This window comes from Zonotrichia leucophrys, chromosome 24, assembly GCF_028769735.1.
Source record: "Zonotrichia leucophrys gambelii isolate GWCS_2022_RI chromosome 24, RI_Zleu_2.0, whole genome shotgun sequence".
Taxonomy (NCBI): Eukaryota; Metazoa; Chordata; class Aves; order Passeriformes; family Passerellidae; genus Zonotrichia; species Zonotrichia leucophrys.
In genome coordinates, this window is record NC_088193.1 from 6,633,916 (window position 1) to 6,661,346 (window position 27,431).

The 27,431-nt window shown below is 46.9% G+C and overlaps 1 protein-coding gene across 3 annotated transcripts in view; it reads right to left on the reverse strand.

Annotated features, from left to right (window-relative positions):
- Positions 1-27,431, reverse strand: part of KIRREL3 (kirre like nephrin family adhesion molecule 3) — a 408,049-nt gene that overhangs the window by 291,019 nt on the left and 89,599 nt on the right. The gene's annotated exons all lie outside the window — the stretch shown is intronic.

A 27,431-nucleotide genomic window follows, 5' to 3' on the forward strand; every position in this document is an offset into this window, starting at 1 on the left:
ACTTTGCTGGGACAATTCAGAACACAATGATAAAAAAATATAAATATATAATGGTCTCACATATGCACATATGACCATCATTAGCAGGGAAGAATCTTGGACTGAGTGAAAGCAGAAGGAAGCAGAACTTCTCCAGGCAATGCTGTGCCACCCACAGGTTTGCATTCCTTTCTCTCACAGATGAAAAACATTTCAAAAACCTGAGGGACACATGTGGGGACAGTCCCCACTCACTGCCTATAAGAGGGGACACCAGCTCATTTCTCTTGGTGTGAGAGGAGCAGGAGCCTGACCCTGGTGGGTTTGGAGGAACCAAAGGTTGGTTTGGGTGCTGGGGGTGAGCGAGGGCAGCTGATGCTGAAGGGGAGCAGCAATTTGGGAAGGGAACGAACACCTCAGGCTCCAGGACTTGGAGGAGTTTTTGGCAATTCAGAGTTAGGGCAGCACCTGCCAAGGAGTGGAGGCAGGGGACCCTCACCTCTGCTGCAGCATTTTTCCAATCTTCCTTAGAAATCCCTGATGCTGGTCCCAGACAGTGACAGGACATGGCTCACTGGAATTGTCCTGCTGGCAGCTGTGGGGACTGTCACCAACCCCAGCCCCAGGCACTGACAGAATGGGATTCCCTTTCCCCCTACACCACACTGCCCATTGCACAAAATGTTCCCCACACTCCCAAATACAGCAAAATGAGGCAATAGATAAATGTGGTTACACACCATAAAATATTACACCTGAGCCCCCACCCATCTTGTAAAATCTCCTATAATCAGCTCTAAAAAGCTTTGAGTTGGTCAGGAAGGACCAGCTGAGCAGCTGATGGGGGCTGTGCCCCATTTACCTGTAGGTGCTTTATTCACCCCTCCCTTCCTTTTATTATTAATATCATCACTGCTCTAAAAATAAAATCAACTTGACACTGATGGAAGCTGAAAAACCCCACCAGACCAGTTTCTCCATGTGCCTGACTCCAGGGCCCCTTGATCAAATTGTTTTCCTTCTCCCTGCTGATCCCCACGAACTCCTCAGCTCTGCCCAGGGGGGACAGGGCTGGAAATGGAAGCCCAGGTTTCCCTTTGGCACTGATCTGTCAGAGACAGCTCCGTGAGCATCATCAGCTCTGTGGCTGCTCCTCGGGAGCGAGGCACGGCTTTGGAAATGGAAATGAAATGTTTATTTCCCATTCTCTTTTCCCTGCCAAGCCTGTAACAAGCTGGAGATGGGAAGTGCCAGGAATGGATGAAAATAGAAGGAAAATAGCTGGTAGTATTTCAGTAAACCACCCTAGGGCGAGGCAGGGAGCATCTCCTGAGGAACCCCTGACCTCACAGCAAAGCCCTGAGAACAGGAGGGTTATTTCTCCCACGGGAAACAGCCCTGCCTCAATTAGCAATGTTTTCAGCCCAGATGGAGCCGGGTGATTATCTACCATAACTATCACCTGCAAAAAGCCCTGCCTGGCTCCACAGCCCTTCCCTCTCCACTCAAGGCACGTCCCAGCTCTCAGCTTCACCAGCTCCTTCTCCTTTCAAGGCTGATCAACCTTGGCTTGTAAACGAGGTTAGAGGCTGCAACATTGCTCCTTTACGAGCTCAGTCCTGCAGCATCTTTAGGAGGTTGGTGGGGGAGAGAGAGAGGAGAAATAGCACATTCTGCTGCCACTGGAAACCAAATTATTCCCCAGCCAACATGAAAAACCCACTCATGAACTGACCACGGCTTGCTCATTGCTCCCACTTGATATTTATCACCAAATGAATCCTGTCACCAGCCTTTGCTGGAAGATGCCAAGTCTCAGGAGCAGCTGCAAATCTTCATTAATAAAATTTCAGGATGTGCTTTGTTTGGGCTGGGGACTGCCACTTCCCATCCTGCCACCCTGCAAGTGCGAGGTGGCACCAAAAGTTGTGTGCAAGAAAGGCCTGTGAATTTGAAATGAAAACAGATACTGGGAAATGCCATCATCCAATGTGTGCTCCAGGAAACAGCATCAACGTTTCCCAGAGATGGGCCCTGAAATGTGGATGCTGCAGGGGATGTGCTCACAGTTAATGAATGGGGTCCTTCCACAGGGGGTGGGACAGTGGGGTCACATCTGCTGCCATTGGGGTGGCTGTGGAGGTACCTGGGTGTGAGGGATGGGTCTGAGAGATGCCACAGGCAGCACCTGGCCCTCCTCAAGCCATGAGCTCTGCAGCCCCAGAGCGTCAGACTGGTCCTGCAAATCCCAAAGTTTGGTATTGCCTTCATGCAGACACAGAGCACTGAACAGGGGATAAACAGAGCTATCCCAGACAGCTCAGATGGAGATGGGAAAAAGCCGAACCAGCACAGAACATTCTCCCTTTGCCATTCCCAAAACCAGGTGTGAGGGGCAGGTGAGATTGAGCCTCCTGCCGAGGTGGCTTTGTACTTGTGGGAACACACATTCATGATACTCAAAGGGCAGGAGGGAGCCAAAGCAACACTTCCAGGCAGCCAGGAGGGTTCACAGAATATCCTGAGCTGGAGGGAGCCACAGGACCACCCAGTGCTGCCCCTGTCCCTGCCCAGACCCCCAACAATCCCACCCTGTCCGTCCCTGGCAGTGCTGTCCAAACTCTCCTGGAGCTCTGGCATTCCCTGGGCAGTGCCAGCACCCTCTGGGGGCAGAGCCTTTCCCTGATCTCAGCCTGCCCTGCCCTGGCCCAGCCCCAGCCGTGCCCTGGCTCCTGTCCCTGTCCCAGGGCAGAGATCAGAGCTGCCCTCGGGAGGAGCTGCAGCCCCTGGTGATGTCTGACTTCAGTCTCAGCTGAACAAACCGAGTTTCCTCAGCCACTCCTCGTGTAGCCCCTTGAGACCCTTCAGCATCTCAAACTTGGCTTGGCTTGGATCTGGGTAAATCCCTGGCACCTGCTGCTCCTGGATCACGGGCAGGGTGATGCACCCCCAGCAAGAGCCCAGGGCAAAGGTGCCTCTGCCACGTCCCAGAATCTGGGTGAAGGTTCCAGTTTGGAACACCTTGCAAGCCATGCCCAGTCACCCTCATGGGAAGCTTTGCTGTTGACTGCAAGGGTGTCCCTGGGCTGGGGATCAGCTGTCCCCTGCCAGGGCAGCTGTCTGCTCCCTCGGGGCACTCATGATGTCACTCAGGTTGGCACTCAGGATGTCCCTGCTCTCCATGGCTGCGGCCTTTACACCTTGCTGTGCTCACAGCACTGGGGAACCTCACTGTGAGCGATGGCCATGGCCTCCAGCAGCACACACAGCTCTTGGTCAGGGCTGAATCAAACCCAGAGAATTCCATTCAAAGCCACAAACACCTTTAAATCAAGGTCATGCCAGCTCATGCAGCCAGGAGCTGTCTCTCCTTGCCACAGTCACCCTGATCACAGGATCATTCAAGTCTTCCTATTGTTATAGATATATATTATAATATTGGCATTTCACAAATATTAAAATGGATTTTATGGATTTTATATGTGTTAAAGTAACTTTGTTACAAAAATATAGTTTTTATTTCTGTTGTTTATGTATTAGTGTTTATTTCTGTTAATTAAGCTCAGTGCAATAGCTGATATCAGTGTGCTTGTGTTAAAATGCCTGCTGGGATGGGATAGCACCCAATGAACACAGGACGAGCACACCTGTACAGATCTGCCAACCATCAGCACTCAATGTTCGAAAACAGTGTGGGCCAAGACCCAAAACTGGAGGGGATAAAAAAGGACTAAAACCACAACCAAGGAATAAGCATGCTCTAAAAGGGTGGAACTGAACACGTAAACCAGTTTGGGGAAAAAGTAAAGTTTTGAATATGGAATCTTGAAATATGTAAACTAGTTTGGGGAAAAGTTTACTAGGCATAATTGTTTATGAATAAGTAACAAGCTGATACAATAGAAATGGTATGCCAAGGGTCCTTCCAAACTAGCAGGTGTGCTCTTGGCTGAGTGGCTGTAACATCTTTGCTCTATGGTCCTTGTCTCCTATGGTTCTTCATTAAATGTTTTAGATTTTCACAGGAGAGTGAAGGTGTTTTTCACACTATCAAGGCTCCTGGATGCTTTGTTCCCCCCAAATGGGAACTATTGGTCACCCTGCCCTGCAGAGCTTCACCCCTTCCCTTCCTCTCCCCACCTGCTTTAAGGATGAGTCAGTGTGGCATTCACATTCTCTGAAAAAATCCCTTCGCCCAGGATTTTTCTTCTGGGAAGATAAGAAGCCTCAGAGAAAAGGAAAACAATTCTTATCTCATTTGCTTCTCCTGTGTTGTGCTGATGTGGAATGTGTTTGGAGATTGTTTACCCACAGGTGATTGTTCCATTGGATTCTGCTGTGAGTTGTTTTCACTCTTTGGCCAATCAGGGCCAAGCTGTGTCAGGACTCTGGAAAGAGTCACAAGTTTTCATTATTATCTTTTTAACATTCTGTAAGTATCCTTTCAGTATTCTTTAGTGTAGTATAATATAGTATTCTTTAATATAATATTAATTAAGTAATAATTAATAAATTATTATTAATTTATAATAAATATTATAATAAAGATAATATTTATAGAAATAATTAAATGTTTATTTATTTATATGTTTGTATAAATAATAATAAAGTAATAAATTAGGCTTCTGAAAACACAGAGTCAAATGCATCATTCCTGCCTTAATCAGAGTTTCCCTACAAACACATTAAGTCAGACCAGACCTGTGGATGTGAAATCTCAGCAGAAGAGGCACAAACCATGGGGACAGCAGGGTCCAGGCAGTCACTGCAATCCCACCCTGAGCGTGGCTCCAGCAGCCTCCCCACAGCTCATTCCCCTCTCGCTGCCTGCCAACCACCAGCAGCTTCTGCTCTTCCTGCTTGCAAGTCAAAAAGCTTGGAAATTAAGGAACAGAGGAAAAATATTTGCTCGTTATCCAACCAATTAGTTGGTGGTAAAGACAGCAAACAGAAGCGAAGTCTCCGAAGCACCACATTTTTCTTTTAAGTGCTGTAAGCAGCTAATGACTCTGCAGAGCTCTGGGAAAACAGACTGGAAGCTCCAGCTTTTTAGAAAATGTGAAAATAATCTGGAGCTCGCTGTGTTGTTTAGGTCTGTAAAGAAAAGCTTTGGGAAGGACAGCCCAAAAGATTTCCTCTTTTCTTCCCCCTCCAGACCTTGGTAACATCCAGCAGCCTCTGCAGGTACCACAGGCACCTTTTCAGGTGTTAAATAAAGGGAGAATTGATGTTCCCTGAGGTACAAGATCATCAGTGTCCCCAAGGATAAGAAAAGGGTCCACCTGCTCCCCAAGATCCACCTCGCAGAGGAAGGTAAATGAAAATACACCTCAAACTCACCAAACTCCTGATACCACCGCAGCCAGAAGGGCTGAAAAATACCATGAGCACACTGCAGCACCTATCTCGCAGGAGAAAATTAGCTGTGGGTTCATTATCAGTTATTCAATGTGGGAAAACACTTCATAACCAGATGCAGATTTGATACCACAAACCCCCACACTTTTCCCCAGGTTCTGACCAAAATGCACAGCCAGCACAAACACTCCTGTAATCCTGATGGCTTTGAATCATGGGTGTCACACAGAAATCAAATTATTTATTTTACCATCCCCACATCCCTCCCAAGCTGCTTCTGTCCCAAAATTGCCTCTTACATTTTCTGTATACAGATAGTAATAACTAAAATAACCATGTGGATGGATATCACGAACCTGGAAGGTAATAAGAGGCAATGACTCCAGTGACTGAAATGAAGGAGAAAGACAGTTAATGAAATAGAGATGCCTTCCAACAGCTTTTAAATCAATTCACAGAGGCAATTTAAACAGCCCATCCTGTCATGATGTTTAAAATATGTCAATTCTGCTACTTTTTCCCCATTTCCCTTTTTGGCTGAGTTTCTTTCAGTTTTCCCTTTTGATTTAACAAAAAAGGAGGGGGGGGGGATGTAGAAAAACTCACCTTCTTGGCTTCACAGCTTGAGCTTGCAGAAAGACAAAAATCTACTTGAACAGAAGTGAAGTAACTCCAATGACAGAGTGCCCTGGTTAGAAAATTCCTAATAAATCACCAAAACCAATTGCTGCTCCAATGCCACGTTTGACAAATTGAAAATAAATTGCATCAATTGCATGGGAGCCAGGAGAGCCCAGTTCAATATTTTCTCCCTAATACATCTACAGGTGGTGTTGGGGGGGACATTTCTATTATTTATTTTTTTTTCCCTCCGATCAATGCCGTGTTCTTTTCCGATACACCCTGCCCGGAGCTGGTCAGTAAATATTCATCTCTTCCCTTAATTAATGTGTGTTCAGGAATAGCCAAACACTGCATCTCCCCCTTCTCACAGGGCAGACACTGAGGTGGTCAAGCTCACACAATTATGAGCTATTTTAGTGAAATTATTTGAAACCTGAAGTTTTGCTCAGACACTCTTCTCACATCCCATTCCTAAACACAAATTCCCTCATCTTGGGTCCCTCCAAAATCATGGAGGAGGCAAACATCTTCCCAAGCACAGGTTTTTGAGGACTGTTTTTCTTCACCTGTATGGCATTGATAAAAACTAAAATTATTACATGCTGAAACAAAATAGAAGAGGAAAAATTTAAATATTGGGAAAAAAATTGTTCCCTGTGAGGGTGGGCAGGCCCTGGCACAGGGTGCCCAGAGCAGCTGGGGCTGCCCCTGGATCCCTGGCAGTGCCCAAAGCCAGGCTGGATGGGGCTGGAGCAGCCTGGGACAGTGGAAAGTGTTCCTGCCCATGGCAGGGGTGGCACTGGGTGGGTTTAGGGTCCCTTCCCACGCAAAATGTTCTGGGATTCAATGGTTCCACCAGCCTGGCACCACATGTAGAATTCTGCTGCATTTCTACAGCTCCAACAGGTCCCAACAAAGTCAGAGTTTGGAGTCTGCCCACTTCATCATGAAACTCTCACTTTAAAGCACAGCCTATGCAGGAATTCCAGCCAAAGCCAGGTGAAAAAAGGACAAAGTGGGGGTTGTGGTTACATAAAACACCTCTGATCCTCCTGTGAACCCTCTCTGCAGACAGGGATGCAGCAATTGGAAGATGGTGGTCAGATAACAGCATTTCTGACTAAATTAAGCATTGCCAGGTGAAGGCCACTAAAACATTGCAGCATTTCCTCCCAGGATCTCCAGCCCACACCACAGGCAGAGCTCCTGTCATCAGCAAGCGTTTAATGCCAGCATTTCTCCTTAGGTCTTATTTTGCTTCCCATTACTCTGAAACAGGTTTGTTTTCCTGGAGCACACCACAACCAGCTCAGCTCTTGGGTGAGCTCTGTCCCCCCAGTGAGGGCATGACCTGCTGGAAACCCAAATATGCTGTGACTCTGTAATTAAGCCTCTGTTATTAAATTCTCCTGTAAAGAAAACGCAGTAGAGCCATCTCGTTCTCCTCACTGCATGACCAAGGCAATGAAGCTGGGCCTGCTCTGGTTTGCCTCAGCCTTGAGGACAAATGACACACAGGGGACAGTGCCACCACAGACTGACCCCTGGGGTTTCTACCCTCTCTATCTATCTAATCTATCTATCTATCTATCTATCTATCTATCTATCTATCTATCTATCTATCTATCTATCTATCTATCTATCTCTATTCCCCAGCAGTTTCTATCCTCTCTATCCACCTGCACACTCAAGGTTGTTCCCAATGCCAGGAAGAGGTTATTTTTCCCGAGGTGCAATGGCTTTCCCAAGATTAAAATAAGCCATTTTCATGATCCACCAAAAAAACCTGTCCCTCTCCTGAAGCACTCAGGCTCTGGAGATACTCATTAGTGATTTTTGCAGCAGGCAAACCCAGGGAAAATGTATTTTCTCCACTGATCTCAGTCTTGGAAACGATAGAAAATGTTGGCTCTGATTTCAGCTAGGAAAAAGCGAAAGCACCAACCAGCCCTGCTGTCCCCATCCCTCCTGGTCCATCCCTGCAGAACAAACAAACAAAGCCTGTGAGCCCCAGAGGACATCTGGCCCTGGGAGCTGCAGCCCAAACAGTTCCAGCCTGGCACAGCCAAGGCAAGGGAAGGCAGAGTCTGGTGGGAGGTGACAGAGAGCCTTAATTACAGGCTGTGGGTAACACAGCCCTACACAGCAGGACCTGCCCAATATTCCCATCTTTGAGAGATCTCCTGCAGGCTTCACAGACACAAACCCTATATTCCACATATACAGCTGCAAACATCTCATTCCTGACCAGAATCACTCCTGCTAGGAACAATTTCTAATGGTGCTGAGAGCAGTGATGCTGCTAAGGCAGTCCCTGCTGCCCAGCTGCCAAATGCAGAGCCCAAAAATCCCTGCAGCACCTCCAGCCTCACCCCTTGTCCATGGCACAGGGGGATGGAGATCTGGGAGGAAGCCCAGCCTGCTTTCCCCAGCCTAGCACATTGTGTGGTTGCTAATTTGTGCAATTATGAACTGGAAGCAAGTAGAAAATGGGATATTTGAGGAACGTTTTCCTTCACCTGTATGGCATTGATAAAAACTAAAATTACTACAAACCGAAACAAAATAGAAGAGGAAAAATTTAAATATTGGGAAGGAATTGTTGAAGGAAATGAGGAACTTGCGGGCCATTTGTTGCTCTGCTCTGAGGAAAGCAAGAAAGCATATCATCCTGAGGGGTGCACGGATTAATGAGGATCAAAGAGCTCCATGGGTGATTCCAACAAGGTCCATCAGAGGAAAAGCAGATCCCACACTGCCAGAAGATGCTGTGTGTGAAAAATGCATATTTTATGATTGGCTTTTCTCAAATACTAAAATGAATATTATATGTGTTGTGTTAGAAAGTAATGCTGTATTAATTCTCTTAAGTAGTGTGTTAAATATAGTTTTAGGTTATAAAATTGTTAAAATAGAAACTATGCTATGTAGGATTTTTTTTTTTTTTAAAGAAAGGACTCACAGCAAGATAGCAGCCACAGGACATCTGAATCTTTCAGAGAAAAAGAATTTATTGCCCTTTTATCAGAAGAAATGAACTTCTTCCCACCTCGAAGGTGCTGTCAGGATTCTGAGGAAGAAGGTGGCACTGACCAGACAGAATCCTGTGTTTGAATGGAATTTATGCATCATGTATGAAGTGTATGAATATGCAACAGGCTGTTGCTTTTAAGGGTTAATCCTCTGTTAATGTGTGTCCTTTTTCGGGCTTGTGCTGCCCAGAAAAAGGTACCCAAATGTCCGTAACTCTTTGTATTTATTGTCTCATATTGTCCTAATTCAATTTGTCCAAATTATTATTGCTCTAATTGTATTACTATTTTTATAACTATTTTATTACTATTAAACTTTTAAAATTTTAAAAACAAGTGATTGGTGTTTTTCACAGTGTGGAACAGGGATCACAGGCTCACTCCATCTGCCCCCAGGCACTGGTGAGACAAATAGAGATTGCCCTGCTAGACACAACTAGAAATTGCCCTGCTAGAAATTCTAGAAATTTGTGAAAATGCCAATCACTTGTTTTTAAAATTTTTAAAGTTTAATAGTAATAAATGGTTATAAAAATAGTAATACAATTAGAGTAACAATAATTTGGACAATTTGAATTAGGACAATATGAGACAAAAAATACAAAGAGTTACGGATGTCTGGGTACCTTTTATGGGCAGCACAAGCCTGAAAAAGGACCCATGTTAACAAAGGATTAAACCTTAAAAGCAACAGCCTGTTGCATATTCATACATCTCATACATGATGCATAAATTCCATTCAAACACAGGATTCTGTCTGCTCAGTGTCATCTTCTTCCTCCGAATCCTTCAAGGTGGGAAGAAGTTTGTTTCTTCTGATAATGGGGCAATAAATTCTTTATCTCTGAAAGATTCAGGTGTCCTGTGGCTGCTATCTCACTGCGAGTCCTTTCTTTAAAAAAGTATCTGGCATAGCATCATTTCTATTTTAACAATTTTTGTAACCTAAAACTATATTTAACACACTACTTAAGAGAATTAACACAGCATTACTTTCTAACACAACACATATAATATTCATTTTAATATTTGCAAAAAGCCAATCATAAAATACACGCATTTTTCAAAAAATTCTAACCCCATCCCAAGGAAACAAAGAGGAACTTGGAGATTTCACACCAACCCAAATTGAGTCCCCAGAGAGAGGACTGGAAACAAAAAAAAATTCCAGCAAAGGGCTTTGGCATTACCACGGTTCACAGTCCAAGAAAAGTGGGCTTTGCCACGGCCCTGCTCTAAAGCTGTGCCTCTTGCATTAAGGGAAGCATAATTCAGAGTCGCCAAATCCCAGGCAACAAGCCCAGGCAATTGTGTTTGTGTCTCTACTCAGGGTAAGAAATTAGTTATCTGCCTAAAACAAGCAGGCAGTTTCCAATGCTGTATTTGTGTAATTTGCATGCCTCAATAATGTTTTATGTATTACGCTACTTATAAGCTAAAATGTACATGCACGCTCCTGCAAATTTAGGTAAATTATGAATAAATTAAATCTTATCTAAATAAACAAGTGTCTTTTTGAACAGAAATACGAGCTGTCATGAATATTTAAGTGGACAAGGATAAATCCTCTTCATACAGTGTTACTTCAAAGAGGATTTTAGAGCTTCCTGATTTTTAGTTAGGGGAAAGTAAAGAAAAGGAAAGAGGAGGGGAAGGAAACCTCAGGCCCAGCTATTCCCCAGAGAAATCACTATTGAGGAATCTGGCCCTGTGGGGAGAGGCAGCAAAAGGTTTTTTTGGAGGCCTGTGAGGGGTTTTGTTGTTATTTTTGAGCAAAGGAAGGCTTGGAGGTCGGGTTTGCAGAGAGGAAACTCGAGCAGAGCCAAGGCTGGAGCCCATGGAGAAAAGGGAGACTTGGAGGACAAAGTCAGCATCGTGCTCCACTGACAAATCTCTGCATCCAGCTCGTTCTGGGGCTGCAGAAGGAGATCTGCACATTTTCAGTCCGGTGCAGCACCTTATGAGGACTTTGGGCAGGCAGTGCAACCTCTGGGTTCACTGTTCTCAACTGCACAGGGAAGATAAACATGCAAATAAGACAGCAAAGACGAGGCAGGAGATCATGAGCCTTATCTGCCTGCCCGAGCCGATCCCTCCTAATTGCAGCTCCTGGCCCGGGTCTCACCCGCGGCTCCGGGGGGCACCGTGAGCCTTAATTAACTGAGCCTGTGAAGAGCTCCGAGATGCTCAGATAAAAGGTGTTATGGAAGGGCAGAGTGTTATCAGCTGGAAATAAACCCTGGATAATCTTCTCTCATCCAGAACTGGATGTCTCTCAGTAATAACCCCGCGGCGCTCCCGATTAAGCCCCATCTGGTGCGGGAATCAGGAGGGCTGGGCAGCAGCTTCCCTTTGGAACATCCACTGGCATGTCCATGTTCCCTCACTGTCCCCATCCTGGAAGTCCCAACTCCTGCTGATAACCAGAAAATTCCCCACAGTGCGCCAAGGAGGGAGAAGGGCACGCAGAGGATGTGGGAGGAGAACCACCACTGGCAAAGGGAAAGTGGAGAATGTTGTTTTACACATTCTCAGGGAGGAACGCTCCAGGTTTTTACCTGGTAAATTGGAGAAAGTTGTCAGGACCCAGGACATCCCTCTGGCTGTCCAGAATGGCAAGACCCTGCCAGGGGGCTCAGAGACCCTGGCACAGAGCCCAAAGCACCTGTGGGTTTAATTATGACCCATGGAGCAAATTACCAACCTTAGATGAAGATCAGCAAGCCATGATAAATTAAGTAGAATGATAGTGAAGTTAGCACAAGGTGAAAAAGTAGATTTTGGGGTTTTTGGTATGGAGGTTCAGGGGGCAAGATGGAGGGATCTGGGTGTGTCCAGCCTTTCTCCTTCTTCTTCTTGGCCTCCATCTTCTGCTGTGATGGTGGCACTTTGGATTGGTTTAGAGTAGAAGCTCACTGTCTAACATAGGTGATAGGTATTGGAAAGTAATTGTAAATATTGTACACGTAGTTTTTAGTATAAAGACATAACACCACCCTGGGGGCAGGCAGAGTGCCTGGAACTGTCCTGCTGGATGGAATTTCACACATAAGAAACAATAAACAACCTTGAGACTGAGAAATGAAGAGCCCTGACTCCTTCTTCAAGCACCAGCCTGGGAAAAGAGACTTTCCAACTTTTCTCAGGGTCACTGACAAACTAGAGATCCTGACAAAATGTAGATGTTTTTACACAGAGGAAGAAAAAGAAAAAAAAAGAGGGATAAAGGACCTGGTTAGGTGGATTCTGCTGTAGGACATGGTGGTTTTCCTGCATTCAGGCTGGGTCTAAAGCAATGAAGGGCTGAACCTGTTTGCCCTCAGGCCATGGGAAATACTAGAAAATACTGAGATTTCAGCCCTGTTCCCTCCTAGAACATGGCACTGAACAGGATGAGCCTGGCAGGGAGCTCCTCATGGGGCCAAAGGTGGCACAACCAACCCAGCTGCTGATGCCAAGAGCCAGAACAAGGGCTCCTTGCCCCAGTGCCAAGGTTGGTACATGTCAGTGGAATTCCCTGGGTGTTTTCCCACCAATTCCACCGACCTCAAGGGAGTTTGGCTCTGATCTGCTGCCCCATCTCAGTGGAGACCCTTCCCTTCACACCTGGGGTGCCTGGCAGCCAATTCCTCTCCCTGATGGCAAACCCAGCTCCACAAGAGCAGGGACACTCCTGGCATGAGAGCTTTGGGCACTTTCTGTCCATGACATTCCTGCCTGCCTGTCAGCAGGGCAGCTTAAGAAACAACAGTCAGTAGGGACAAACCAAAAACGCCCCAATGAGCCCCTTCAGAGCACACTGGGGTTGGATTTGTTGAATGAGCAGCAGCGTTATCATTTCAAGGTCCAAATGATCAATCTGGCTTCATAATGAATGTGTTTGTTATTGGGAGATAATGGCAGTGTCACTGCAACAGGCAAAGCCACTAAGGCCATTTCAGGCTGAGAAACAGCAGCAGGAGACACTTAATGAACTGCAAAGACATTGCTGGGAGCAGACCCTGGCTGAGAGGGGCCTCCTGCAGCCAACTATCACATCAAATCACCACGGACACATCATTTGTCCTTCCAGAACCACAGCTCCAAACCCTGCTCTGTCCTCTCCTGGCACTCCTCTTCCTCAACTCCTCTTCCTCACCCCCTCTATCCTTCCCCCATGGGGTCACTCAGCCCAGGCCTGGATCTTGCTGTGAGAGGGACCAGAGGATGATGCAGCCTGGGGAAACCAAGTCCTTGTGTGACCCACATCCCCAGCCGGCATTGGAGGGGCAGCAGGAAGCACTTCCCAAAGGAATTGCTGCCCCCCTCCCCATACAGATGGTCCTACACAGATTTTATCATCTTTCAGGTTTTGAAGGAGTCAGGGAGTTGAAAAGAGGAGGGGAAAGAAAAGATCTTTAAGGTCTCTTGGCTTGTCAGATCTTAACCTTTAAATCAAAAGCAATTTTCGGAGTCATACAAGAGTAAAAAGGCTTTTGAAATCAGTGCAATATTTTTTTTCTTATCAGCGCATTCTGCATTTCCCAAGTCAGACAGATCAGTTTTGGTCTGAGACCAAAGCCTTGGATAACAAAAGCAGAGGTCGCTGCCTCATCCCAGCATCCTGGGGAGGTTGTTGAGTTTTGCCCTTCCTGAAGGATCTGCAAGACTCATTTACAAAGGCACTTGGTGGCCTCCCACCTGCGCTGTTGCAATTCCACGCTAATGAGTCAGTCCCAGCGCTCCTGCAGCCCCTGGGGAAACAATCTCATCCTCGTTCCAGCTCAGCTCTTTATGAAAGCATAATTACAGTTCTAGCTGAGGATTTTAGCCCAGGATACTCATCTTCAGTCCCATTTGCTGCTGTTCCCAGGAGAAGCTCCCAGCACGTGCCTGGTAACAGCAGCTCAGAGCTCACCGCAAATCCCTGCCCTGGCGGCCAAGGGGCTCCTGAGCCACCCTTGGAGAGATTCCAGCAGTGGGATTTGGGCTCAGCCAGGCAGCACAGGGCCATCCCCCAAAGGGAAACAAACTGTTGTGGTGAGAGGAGACACCAGAGTGCCTCTGAACTTCCCTGAGTTCTCCTCATCAGCCAGGCAAGGCTTCCCATTCCCATTCCCATTCCCATTCCCATTCCCATTCCCATTGCCATTCCCATGAACTCCCTGCAACCTCCCCAGGAGGGACCAGGGCAGGCAGTGCTGGGTTTGCTCAGCCCCTGCTCCCTTTGGAGAGGCTGAGGGCTCCCACATCCACCTCTCCATGCAGCCCTGGTAATTCCATCCCTAAGGCCCAGGGAAGCGCAGTGTGACAGTAAAAATGCTGACACAGCTGTAGTCAGAGAGCAGCACATGTCGTGTTCTCTCTGGAAAGGTGTTCTATGGCTTCCTTACCCACTTTTGTCCCCCTGTGACATTTAATCCATCAAGCTAAGTTGGAAGCAAGCTTGGGGAGGGGGGAACAAAAAAAAACCCAACCCAAACCCTCTAAGATGTGTCCCATTTAGCATCCTCATAGCTCCCAACAACAACAAATTTACAGCGGAGAGAGGGAGGGCAAGGGAAGATGAATGAAATCGCCTAAGAGAGGGAAATGAGCAAACCCAAAAAAGCAATGCCTTTATTTAAAAATATATAGTTGAGAAGTCTAATCACAGAGCATTCAGCTGTGAGGTCTATCCATTATCAAGAGACTGACAACACACACCAGTAGCCAGTCGGGGAACGTTACTTAATAAATCAAAGCTGACAAGCGCTCCCAAACTGATATAAAAATGCTCTTTAATGTCTGTGACCTGCATAAGTTTTATTCATTTTACTTTCTAAAATAATAGATGAATAGCAATCGAAAACAATCTATTCTGCTCAAGTAGGCATCATACATCTTTATTTTTCAAGTGGTTATGGGAAAGAAAGAGAAGTCCCTGGGTGTGGAGGCACAGGGCAGGGCCGTGTGTGCCATGGGCACCTCTGAGGTAAATTATTCTTCCAGCTGTTTCTCTGCCTCTCCCTTCCTGAGCTGCCAGCAGCTGATGTGAGTGTTATTGACATGTTGGAGGGGCTGGAGGATGCTCAGCTGGGCTGAGACAGGCCCCACATGCCAAGGGCACACCTGACACCTGCTCAGCTCGGCACAAAACCCCCTGGAAATCTCCAGGCTCAGCATTCCGAGTGCTCACCCATCCTGCAGCCCCTGATTCCACAGTGCTCCTGTGAGCCTGCATCCCTGACAGCTGCTTTTATATCCTACATTCCAGTGGCAAAAAGGGTTTTAGGAAGCAAGGAGCATCAACGAGAGCCCCAGTGACCATCACGCCTCCAAAAGGCAGAAGCTGTCGTGGGAAGATGCCCTGACAGCCAGAAATGTTGCTTCCAAAAATCAGCTATAGCTGCTTTGGAATTAGCCCAGACTCCCTGTAACTCAGACTATCAGCCTCCCTGCAGGGTTGTTGTTCGAAAAGTAAAACAAGACAAAAGGAAGCAGTTTCTCCATTGCTCTCAGTTTCCATTAAATGATGATCTTCCAGGAAAAAGAAGATTGAAATTGCTGTGTGTGTGTGTCGCCTCCGCCACCCCACCTCTCAGCTTTCAGAAGAAATAAGGTTTGATCTTTTCAAATGGAAATTAAGCAATTTGCAAAATATGTATTTTGGCATTTCGGCAACTTGGCTTTCAAAACAAACTGGGGGTTTATTGATTCCATGAGCCACAACCAGAGTTATCTGCAGACCATAATTTTCAGCTTTAATGAGAAGAGCAGCTTTTTATTTGGAATAATAAGTGCCCTGCTCTTGTGTTTTGGCCCATGCCCTCCTCTCCCATCAGTGCCTGGCAGCCAGGACCTGGTGGAGCACGGGCAGGGATGGATGCTCCTGACATCCCAATCCAAAAACCCAGGGTGAGGCAGAAGGGAACCTTCCCTCCACTTTAATCAGCCTTAATTCACACTATGCTACAAAGTGCTTGGGAGGACTGGTCAGGCATAAATCACCATCCTTCCCTGCAAGTTTAATCAACTTCCAACTGAACCAAGCACCTTTCTGGTGATGAAAAGGATCATAAAGCCATGGAGAGAGGTATCCTGAGTGTTATTGCTTGCATGGCCTTAGGTCTGGGAGCAGCAGTGCCATAACCCTGACAGAAGCATCTTCCCTCATCTCAGCACTGATAAACATTCATCTTACACAGGGGAAGGGATTTGCAGGCAGCTTTCTGTGACCGTGTTCACAGGGGTCTGAGGATGAGGGAAGAGATGAGGATCTGACTCCATGTTTCAGAAGGCTGATTTATTATTTTATGATATATATTATATTAAAAGTATACTAAAAGAATAGAAGAAAGGATTTCATCAGAAGGCTAACTAAGAATAGAAAAGGAATGGAATGATAACAAAGGTTTGTGTCTTGGACAGAGTCTGAGCCAGCTGGGCTGTGATTGGCCATTAATTAGAAACAACCAACATGAACCAATCACAGATGCACCTGTTGCATTCCACAGCAGCAGATAACCATTGTTTACATTTTGTTCCTGAGGCTTCTCAGCTTCTCAGGAGGAAAAGTCCTGAGGAAAGGATTTTTCATAAAGATGTCTGTGACAGCTTTCCATCTCCTGGGTGCCCCTCCAGGTGTGTCCCAAGGAGGGAACACCCAGCCCTTTCCCAGGCATTGCTGCAGGAAGCACGGGTTTAATGGGAAGTATGGGAAGGCAGGCTGGCAGGAGACATTACCAGGGAAAATGTTCTGTACCTATAAAATGAGAAGAGTGATTCTGCTTTTACATGCCAGGAACAACAAGGATAAGCTTCTCAGCACCTGTAAAATGCCCAGTGCTTCATTAAAACAATGTCCCAGCAGACAGGAGGATCAGGCTGGATGCAGGAGAGCAGGGAATGTACTGAGCTTAAAATAACATCCAAAAGGAGCAGTTTGTGGTTCAGCAAGGAGACTGGGGGTCTGGCTCAGCATTTGGGATGTTACATCCTGCCCTTCCACAAATCCTGCTGTGATCAAACACATGAACAGACATGGGACCAGCAAAAAGAACAAAAAAAAAAAAAGAGACAAAACTCAAAAAAATGGGAATTATGCATGGCAGACCTCTGAGATGTGCTAACAGGGCTCCAGCAGTCGGCTGCTCCCTGCTGATGCACAGCCCAGGAAATGAGGCTGCACGAGACAGCTGAGAGGCAGAACATGGAACAGGAGATGTTTCACCTCCACACTCCCCTGCCCCAATTACTGAGCTGTGGCAGGTTTGCTCCTGCTCTGCCTCTCCCCCAGGGAGGCTCCTGCTCCATCCCCTGCTCAGGTGAGACAGGAAGGTTCCAGCAAAGCCAGAGCAATCTGGGGAGGGCTGGGGAGGGGATTTGGCCACTCCAGGTGGAGCCTGACAGGCTGAGAGGATGGTTACGGCACTGCTGCTCCCAGACCTAAGGCCATGCAAGCAATAACACTCAGAATATCTCTCTCCATGGTTTTATGGTCCTTTTCATCACCAGAAAGGTGCTTGGTTCAGTTGGAAGTTGATTAAACTTGCAGGGGATGAGCACCAGGCAGGGTCCCAGGCTGGGCAGAGCTTGGAGCAACCTGGGCTAATGGAAGGTGGAATGAGAGTTTTCAGGTATTTTTCAACCCAAACCATTGTAGGATTCTGTGATTCTGCAAAATCCCGTTTCCAGTGAGCCCCAAAAGCAGGGGTGAAGTCCCCATCCCTGGAGGTGCTCAAACACAAGCATGACATGGCTTAGTGGGGGTGTCCCACCAAAGGATGGATTTGATGATCTTTGAGGTCTTTTCCAACCTCAAGGTTTCTGTGAACCGTGCTGGGAATTGCTTGGTTTGGGGACATTCCCTGTGGAGCTGCAGCGCTCAGCTGGGTTCCTGGCTACAAAACCGGGCAGGATGTAGGAAATGTATGGAATAAAGAGTTTCAGAGAAACAGAAAATATTTGTGAATGTCACCAATGCCAAACTGCTAATGGAGTTTGCTTTGTTTTTTAAAAGCCAAAACGTTTTACCGTCAGCACTTCTGAAATAAAGTAATTTGACATTTTGGAAATAAATTCCTTTTGATAGAGCATTTTAAATTCAAATTACTCTAAAAACAGAACGCTAAAGCAAACATGAGGGTTAAATAGTCCCAAACCCCACAGACGAACATTTTGCATAGTTTTACAACAATCTGCTTTAAATTTTCCTTTGTGAAAAAAAAGCCAGCGAGAACTCCAGCGCTGCTGGCATGGTTTGACCTGAGTTATTAGTTTTTTCCTCCAAAGCTTTTGGCTCAGGCACAGCACTGATCCAGGCTCTATTTAGAGACACTGACACAGGCAAACCTCCCGTGGTCAGTGCATCCCCTTTGCCCAGGCATAAAAGAACCTATTTTCAGCCTGGCCCCATTAACAGGGCACGGCCCCCCCGCTCCACCTCCCAGCCCAGACTTCTTCAATAGGAACATGAATATCAATAAAGCATTAATGAGCAATTTTCCCAGCTCCACCGGCTCTTACTGGAAATAAACCCTGACATCTCTTATGTCATTGACTACCTCTCATCTCCCTGCCTGCCCTGACAGATCCCCAATGGAGCCTGGCCTTCCCTCGCCTCTCAGAATAGCAGCTTTGCTCCATGGGCCATGTCTGGGCTGCAGCTCCCACTTGGGCCCATCTCAGGTGGTCTGAAGCTGTGCCAAGGAGTAGTCAAAGGCCTTTGCTTTCTTCTGAAGTTACCCTCCTTCTTATGAAGTTCCGTTCTTACTGAAGGATTGGTGGTGCTGCCCTGGCACCAGCCAGCCCTGCAGGGTGGCAGATGCAGGTTCCAGCTGTGGCTGCCCCATCCCTGAAGTGTCCAAGACCAGGTTGGACAGGGCTTGCAGCACCCTGGGGTAGTAGAAGGGCACCCTCTCACCAGCCTCCCAAATGGGCATCTTCACCTGCCTCCACAATTAAATCCTCCTTCCAATAAAATCCTGGATAAAGCCAGCACTGCCTAACCCAGGACTTGGAGGAAGATGGATGAGTTATGTGATCCCTGCAGGTCCTCTCAAGCCATTCTTATTCTGCATTTCTCAAGTACCAGGAGGAGCTGTGCCCCCAGTAAAAACAGCTCATGTGTGCCTGAGCTCCCTCAAACACCTACAGGGCTCTCTCTCCATGCAGAGAAAAGGATATTCCAGATGTTTAAACTAAATGTCCCCACTGGAATGTAAATATGGGATTATGACCCTTTCCCCATGGTGGGCCATGGTTCCCCTCTGCTTTGCAGCAGTTTTTGGCATGTCCAAGGCTGTTGGTGCTGCTTTCCCTCTCTGTGCTCAGCTGCTTCCAGACCACCCCAGAAAGGCCCAGGGGAAGGAGTTATAGCCATGGGAACTGCATGGCCTTGCCAAATACAAAAACCCAGCATAAAAAACCCCAAACACCTCAATCCACCCAAAACAAATGAAGAAAAATCCCAAAACACCAGAGGGGAAACGGAATTGGCTTTGAAACCTCTCTAAAACTCAGCAGCAGGGAAAATGGGGGGAGAAACCATGGTAGTGAAAGAAAAGTGTGGCTGACCCAAGTACTGGCTGGGGAGGCCCAGGAGTATTTTGTGAGGATGGTTTGCAGGGAAATAAGATATTATAAAACCTTTAAGATGGAAATAAAAACAAAGGGGAAATAAAAACAAAGGGGATTATTTTTTCACCCCTTTAGAGCAGAAGGTTTTCCTGCTCCATCATTACAGGAAACCTCTGCAATGAATTGCCCCAAACACAGAAGATTTCCCTGCATAACGAAGGGATAATTTCTGCCTTTTCCCCTTTCACACATCATTTACAACATTCTGCAGTGATTTACCAACATCAGCTAGCATGAAAGCCAGGAGAGGAGCAGCTACAGAAGTGTTTGTTCTCTATTTTTCCACAAGGCATCTCCTAACACGCACTGAGTTATTCCCTAACCCTGCCCCATGGGAGCAGCTCCCCTGGCTCAGCCCTCAAGCCAAGGATGGAGGTTTGGAGAGCTCTGCCCATCCTCCTTAAATTCTGAGCCCTGCTGCAGTGCTCTCAGAGCCCCCTGAGCATGGAATGTGTCTGAATTAACACCCTGGGATCTGCTGCCCTCAGCAAGGCACACTGAAGGCAGGGAGCACATCAATCAATGGAAAAATAATAAATAATAAGATAATAAAAAACCCAGTCCTGCCCGGCTCTAAGTGGTTCCTTCAGTTGGACTGGGTGAGTGAACTCTAAACTCACACCCAGTGCTGCTCTTGGGGTGAAAATCAGAGTGTTGGGGTTGACACCAACTGTTTGCTCAGATGCTGTTTTTATCTTCATGTTACCAGGCACATGGTGAGATAAAACACAATGAGGGCAAAAGCTGCTGTTTACAAGGCTGACCCAAACAGCAGCAACTTGGGGGAGCTTCTGACTCCCTCAGAAGAAAGGCAACACTTGACTCCATGCATTTTCAGAGGCAAAAGGCTCCTTTGTTGCAACCTCACATGATATTTATCAATATTGCACGATATTTATAACCAACATAATTCACCCAGAACCTAATTGGTTCTTAACACCCCTCACATGACTGGCTAATTAAGGAGATACCCTTTGGTAAACATCTTATGGGAAAACAACTGTTCAAAACACCAGCTGCAAGATTGTTTTAATTATTTCTCTCTCAGCCTTCTCAAAACTCCCCAGAACAATTCCTGGGGAAGTTTATCTGGTTCCTCACTCTGACCAGGCTGTCAGTATCCACATCCTACAGGTCCCTGGAAGTTGTGGCCAGGTAACAGCAGCAGGAGAAGGGAAACAGCCTCAGGCTGCTCTGGGGATGTTCAGGTGGGATACTGGGGACAATTCCTGCCCTGAAAGAGTGGTCAGGCATTGGAAGGGAGTGTCCAGGGCAGTGGTGAAGTCCCCATCCCTGGAGGTGCTCAAACACAAGCATGACATGGCATAGTGGGGGTGTCCCATCAAAGGATGGACTTGAGGATTTTTGAGGTCTTTTCCAACCTCAAGGTTGCTGTGATCAGACATCTCCACTTTTGCAGAGCCCAGTGGAAGAGAAGAGACATTGCCAGGGTTCTGTGTCCTGGGCCACCACAGGAAATGCTTGGCTTGCTCAGCTGCTTTGGAAATTTGCCTCTAAACAAGTAGCCAAGCCAACACACAATAAAGATTTATATATATTTATATAAAATCATGGAATCCCAGAATGGTTTGGGTTGGAAAGGACCTTAAAGCCCATCCTTTTCACTCCCTGCCATGGGCAGGAACACCTTCCACTACCCCAGGCTGCTCCAAGCCCTGTCCAACCTGGCCTTGGGCACTGCCAGGGATGGGAAATGTATATTTGGGAAATGAATATTTATGTGCAGCCAGGGATGCAGAACCACCCAATTGCCCAGCCAAGACTTCCTCCAGTGCTTCTCCACTCTGGTTAGATCCTCTTAGGATCCTCCCCAGTCACTCTTGGGGCCACCCTGGGCCCACGGATGAACACAATATCTTCCCACAGGAAAAAATCCATAAAAGCCAAATTTTCTCTGAGCAAAAAAAAAAAAAAAAAAAGGGAAAAGAAGTCAGTTTTGACACGACTTTCATTTAAAGAACTTCTTTCCCTTTTACAAAGGAAGAGTGCTTTAAAAATGTCAAAACATTGGATTTATTTATTTATTTATTTGGAGCAAAATGACATTTCACTTGGAAATGTCAGTTAATTTTTAGCTTTGAAAGTTTTACAAGATGAAGCAGTCAAACTGATTTTTCTGACAATACCAAGACAATTTCAATGAATTTGACTGGAACATGTTTTAGGAGGGAAATGCAGGGCTTGAAGAGGGTAAAAAATAATTTAAAAAAAAGAAAAAGAAAGGGAAAAAAATCAGTGCTCTTCTAAAACCTTTAGAACAACAATAGGGAATGAAAAATATCATTTGAATCCTCAGAAAGCAGTGAAGAAAATTGCCAGCTCAAGTGCTTTGTGCCCTGTTGGAATTTACAAGTTTTACTTGAAGCAATTAAACTTCCTGAGTGGATTTTGGTGATTGCTCAGAATAGAAAGTCTAATGCTGCTCCTCCAGCTCTCCTCGCCTCCTTAATCCGAGGAGAGGCGGGAGGAGAGCAGTCACTGGAGAGGGAGTTCATGGAATAAACACTCCTGGCTCACTGCACCTCCAGCCCCGGCTCTAATGGAGCTGTTGGCACCCAACAGGGACAGGGGGTGTTCCACAGAATTCACAGAATTCAATTCACAGAATCACAGAATGATCAGGTTGGAAGAGACCTTCAGGATCATCGACTCCAGCCCAGCCCCATCTTAACTAAACCCTGGCACCCAGTGCCACATCCAGGCTTTGTTAAACACACCCAGGGATGGGGACTCCACCACCTCCCTGGGCAGCCATTCCAGAACTTTATCACCCTTTCTGTAAAAAACTTTTTCCTGATATCCAACCTGAATTTCCCTTGGTGCAGCTCAAGGCTGTGTCCTCTGGTTCTGTCAATTCCTGGAGAAAGAGACCAACCCCACCTGACTACAACCATTTTTCAGGAGCTGCAGAGAGTGATAAGGTCACCTCTGAGTTCCCTTTTCTCCATGCTAGATGACCCTCCCTTGGTGCCACTTGAGCTAAGACCTCCCATCTCATCAGGGGAGAAGTTGATGCAATTTATTAAGCATAGAACAGTTGTTGATCTGTTTGTTTCTCGCTGTTAAATAGGAGGGAGAATGACCAGGTGAGCCCAAAGAGCCTTGGAGCCCTAAGCCTTGGAGCCAGCATAGATTTGGGGAAGAGTTTGTAAAGCAAGGATGGAAAGGACCTTCACCTCTCCATGTCACTGGCCCAGCTGTTTGCAGACCTTAGGTTGGGCATCAGGGAGAGTTTCCTCATGGAAAGGGCTGTCAGGCACTGGAAAAGGCTGCCCACGGTGGAGTCACCATCCCTGAAGTGTCCAGTTAGGGTTGTGGTCTGGGTGACGAGGTGGTGTTTGGTCACATGCTGGGCTTGAAATCTTGGATCTTTTCACATCTTAAATATTTGATAGAACAGCAGAGCCATGGAATGGTTTGGGTTGGGAGGGACCTTAAAGATCATCTCATTCAAACTCTACAGCCATGGGCAAGTGAAGCTGTCCCACATCCATAGGCTGATTTACTGGAGAATGGAATTCAGGATGAGCCTGTGGCTTCCCTTGCACCAAAACCGTTCACCAAGAGTTTGGAGTAATCTTCAACTAGGACATCCTGAACTGATGAAGATTGACCACCAACCTCTCTTTTGGTTGGAAAGGCCCAAGAGGGGCACAGGGCTGTGCCTGTGGTCATGGGAATGAACAACTCCATGGGCAGTCCTGTGGCCCCTCCTGATGTCCTTGGCACACCCAAAGACAACTCCAGCCAACAGGACAGATACCCCCTCTACTCTGCTCTTGTGCTGAAAAAATTCAGAGAAAGCCATGGAGATGCTCCAGGGCTGGAACCCTCTATGATGGAGCCAGGCTGGGAGAGTTGGGGGTGCCCACCTGGAGAGGAGAAGGCTCCAGGGAAAGCTCAGCGCCCCTGCCAGGGCCTGAAGGGGCCGACAAGAAGGATGGAGAGAGACTTCTTACAAGGGCCTGGAATGACAGGACGAGGGCAGGGATGGATGGGATATTGGGAATTGTTCCCTGTGAGGGTGGGCAGGCCCTGGCACAGGGTGCCCAGAGCAGCTGTGGCTGCCCCTGGATCCCTGGCTGTGCCCAAGGCCAGGCTGGATGGGGTTTGGAGCAGCCTGGAAAAGTGGAAGGTGTCCCTGCTCATGGAACAAGATGTTCTTTAAGGTCCCTTCCAATCCAGACCATTCAGGAATTCTCTGATTTCTGTGAGCAAAACAGGATTTGTGCTGCAGCCAAGAACTTCCCTTGCATGCTCTGAACTCCCATCAGTTTCCAGCACTGAGCAGTTTTGTGGAAGGACCCAGTGAAGATTTCTTTGCAGCTCCTTCAGAGCATTGGGGATGTCCTGTAAGGGATTATCTGTGGCCAATGGCACAGGGATGGGCAATGCTGCAAACTCTGACCCTGGATAAAAGCCAGCAAAGGCTCCAGCCCTCTGTGCCTCCAGCTGCAATCCCAGCACCTCCAAAGCCACGGAAATGCTGCACACAGGAATCGCCCGCTGGAAATTTAAAGCCAGCAAGCTTTGTCAATGAATAAGTGTTCCAAAACAGTAAATTAATAAATTCCCCCGAATCCATAATAGATACATCTTTGTTCAGCCACAAAGCTTTGATATAAATTGTAGCTTTTTAGGGCTGCACTGTCAGAAGTGTAATATATCACCCGAGAGTGGATCCGAGTTCAAAAGTACATATAATAATATAATTAAGATAGCTTGACAAGAATGTATTTTAAAAGTATAAAATACCTGCAGGTATAATGGCTTCATAAAGTCTGTCAGATTTACTTCTGCTGTGAAGAAATTTAAAATGTTTTACTCTAATGCAATGCAAATTAAGCCAAGGATATTCATATAACAGCGTCCTGAAGAAAAATAAAAAGAGGTGGAGAGAGGGAAGAATCAGAAGTCAAGAGCAGAGCAAACAAGGTACTGAGCTTTCCAGTCACTGGGCTGCTCAGTGGAGCGACCAGAGGCAGCAGAGCAGGGTTTGGTGCATCCCTGTGCTGAGTTTCCTTCCAGGTTGGTGTTATCATCCCAGATTCCTCACCTCGCACTGCAGCACTGATGTGCTCTATAGAATCATTTGCAAGTGGAAAGTGATTTTCTTCTTTTTTTTTTCCACTTTCTTTCCTTGCTGCACTGAAAGCTTAAAATAACAGAGGTGTTCAAGGGGGAAGGAGTGCACGAGGGTGGAAACCCAATCCAACCTTGCCAAAATTCCTGTATTTTCTTCACCGGGCATTTCCCCTCCAGGGCAGCCTGGGACTCAGCCTAGGACACCTTCAAGGAACCGCTGACACCCTGCCCCACTGCCAGCCCCTGCCCCAAAATCATCACAAAGCACCTTCCAAGCACAGTAAATATTTGCCTGTTTCCAGGAAGAAAAGCCATTAAGAAATCAATAGAGAATGTTAATAAAATACTTTTCACTTCTCAGTTTCCTTGGCTCCAGTGGTTGTGTTTGGATTTAACTCTGACAGCTCTGCTGAGCCACACAAATCCTTCTGACAGCGCAGGCAGGGAGGGTCTTTTCCCCTCCTTCACTTCACATGTGGAATTTCTTTTTAGGCATTATGAATTAATCTCCTTTCTAACAGGAATACACCACATTCAAAGGCCACTGTGTGCAGCAGGTGAGACTTGGCTTCTCTCTGCCTCCATCTTGGCTTTGTGCCTCAGTTTCCCCACCCAAACCACAGAGGCTGCTCTCCTTGAAGACCCTTAGCAGGATCTATTCAAAGAAAGACTCTTTTGGGGTCGTCCTTCCCACGCAGCAAAACTCCTTTGCTGGGGCTTTCATTCATTTTCCCATCTCAAAGGGAAAGAAATCATCTTTTTAAGCTTTAATATAGTGCCTGAGGGCATTTGGGATTTTTTTCCCCCTTCTGTTCCCTACTGAAAGCAGCTTGAACGTTCAGTAACCAGTTCCAAGAGGTGGGCTCCAGGAACCCAGGACATGAAATATTAAGAAGATTGCAAGCAACAGCAACACCTACAAGGGTGGAACAGCCCCACTTTTAGCAATATTTGGGACAAAGCTGAGCCTAAATATATTTGAAAGCTGGGGAGAAAGAGAGGGAGTGTGGAAATGAAGCAGAGAGCTGGCACTGGACGAGCTCTCTTCCTCATGCTGTTCTATCTCTATCCTACCTTGCCTTGCTCCCCCCAAAAAAAGGAGTCAAAAAATCAGAAAGCGAAGCAGTGACAGCCAGGGAGGGACCGGGCTCGTCCCTGTGACAGGTGGCAGAGTGTTGGGCTGCAATTGCTGCTGTTGAGTCACAAGAAAACAAAGATGTCAAGAGTCCACGGGGAGAGCTGGGAGGACGCAAATCAAGATCCATTTCCCGCTGTCTGTGCCAGGTGGAAAAGGGAAGTGTGAGCTGATTAAATCTGTGCTGGTGTCAGATGGGGAGAGGCTCCTTCCATCTGTTGGCTCCTGAGCCATTCCTGGGGCTGGCAGCTCCGAGAGAGCTCAGCAGCCACAGGTGAGCAGAGCCCGGCCTGGAGCTGCCTGTCCCTGTGCAAAGCTTAAAATAACTGATCCTGATGGGATAACCCAGGCATGGAGGGACAGAACAGCTCTGCCTGTCCTTGTGCAAACTGCTCCTGATGGGATAACCCAGGCATGGAGGGGCACAACACACACCCAGCAGGTTCTCTCACACCCAGAGATGCTGGGTCCTTCCCTGTGTGCAGCAGGAGTTCCCATTTCTGTCTGCACAGCAGGAACAGGGATGTTCCCCACACTGCAGAGGAGTTCAATACAGGGTTGTTGACCACTGAAATAATAGAATTCTGCATTGGTTTGGGTTGCAGAGGACATTAATTCCATTCCCATTCCACCCCTGCCATGGCAGGGACAGCTTCCACTGTTCCAAGCTGCTCCCAGCCCTGTCCAACCTCACCTTAGACACTGCCAGGGATCCAGGGGCAGCCTCAGCTGCTCTGGGCACCCTGTGCCAGGGCCTGCCCACCCTCCCAGGGAACAATTCCTCATTCCCAATATCCCATCCATCCCTGCCCTCTGGCAGGGGGAGCCATTCCCTGTTCCTGCCATTCCAGGCCCTTGTAAAGAGTCTCTCTCCATCTTTCTTGTCAGCTCCTTCAGGCACTGGAAGGATGATGAAGGGGCTTGGAGAAGTCAGTGCTCCTAAAAACTGAGGGTTTTGTCTTTTATGACTTCACACTTTCTCTGTATTTTGCCCACAGCAAAGGACTCATGTCTTGGACAATGGCCTGACCTCTCTATTTCAGGCAAATTATTCATTGCATCCTTCCTCCAGGAAATCATTCCTCTGGGGCAACAGGACCACCTGTCCCTCCAAGCTTTGGTACCCAGCCCCTCACCAGCCCCACTGAATTTATCCTCTGCCTTCACCAGACAGACCTGCAAACTCAGGAGTTTCTCCAAAAGAATTCCCAGGTTTTTGGGAGTGATCCAGCTCCACCTCTGCAGTGCACACTTCACACTTCACTTCATCCTTTTGTTGATTTTCTCAGTTGTGCAGCCACCTGAGGTAGTTTATTTTTAATCAAATAACCACAACACTCCGGAAGCCAATGCTCCATCAACAGACTAAAAAGTCTCTTTGCATTGTGGCTCTTTTCTGCTGCTTGCTCAGTCTGACAACACTTCCTACGAGGGCTAATGCTAAAAAAAATAATAATAATAAAATGCTTTCCTCTATTTCAGCTTTTATTGGCAATCCATTCTCATTAAGCCAAACACATTTGTCTTCATAACGTGTACTTCACAATTACAATATCAAAGGGTTTGTATCTACATAATAAAAATGATCTATAGAATAA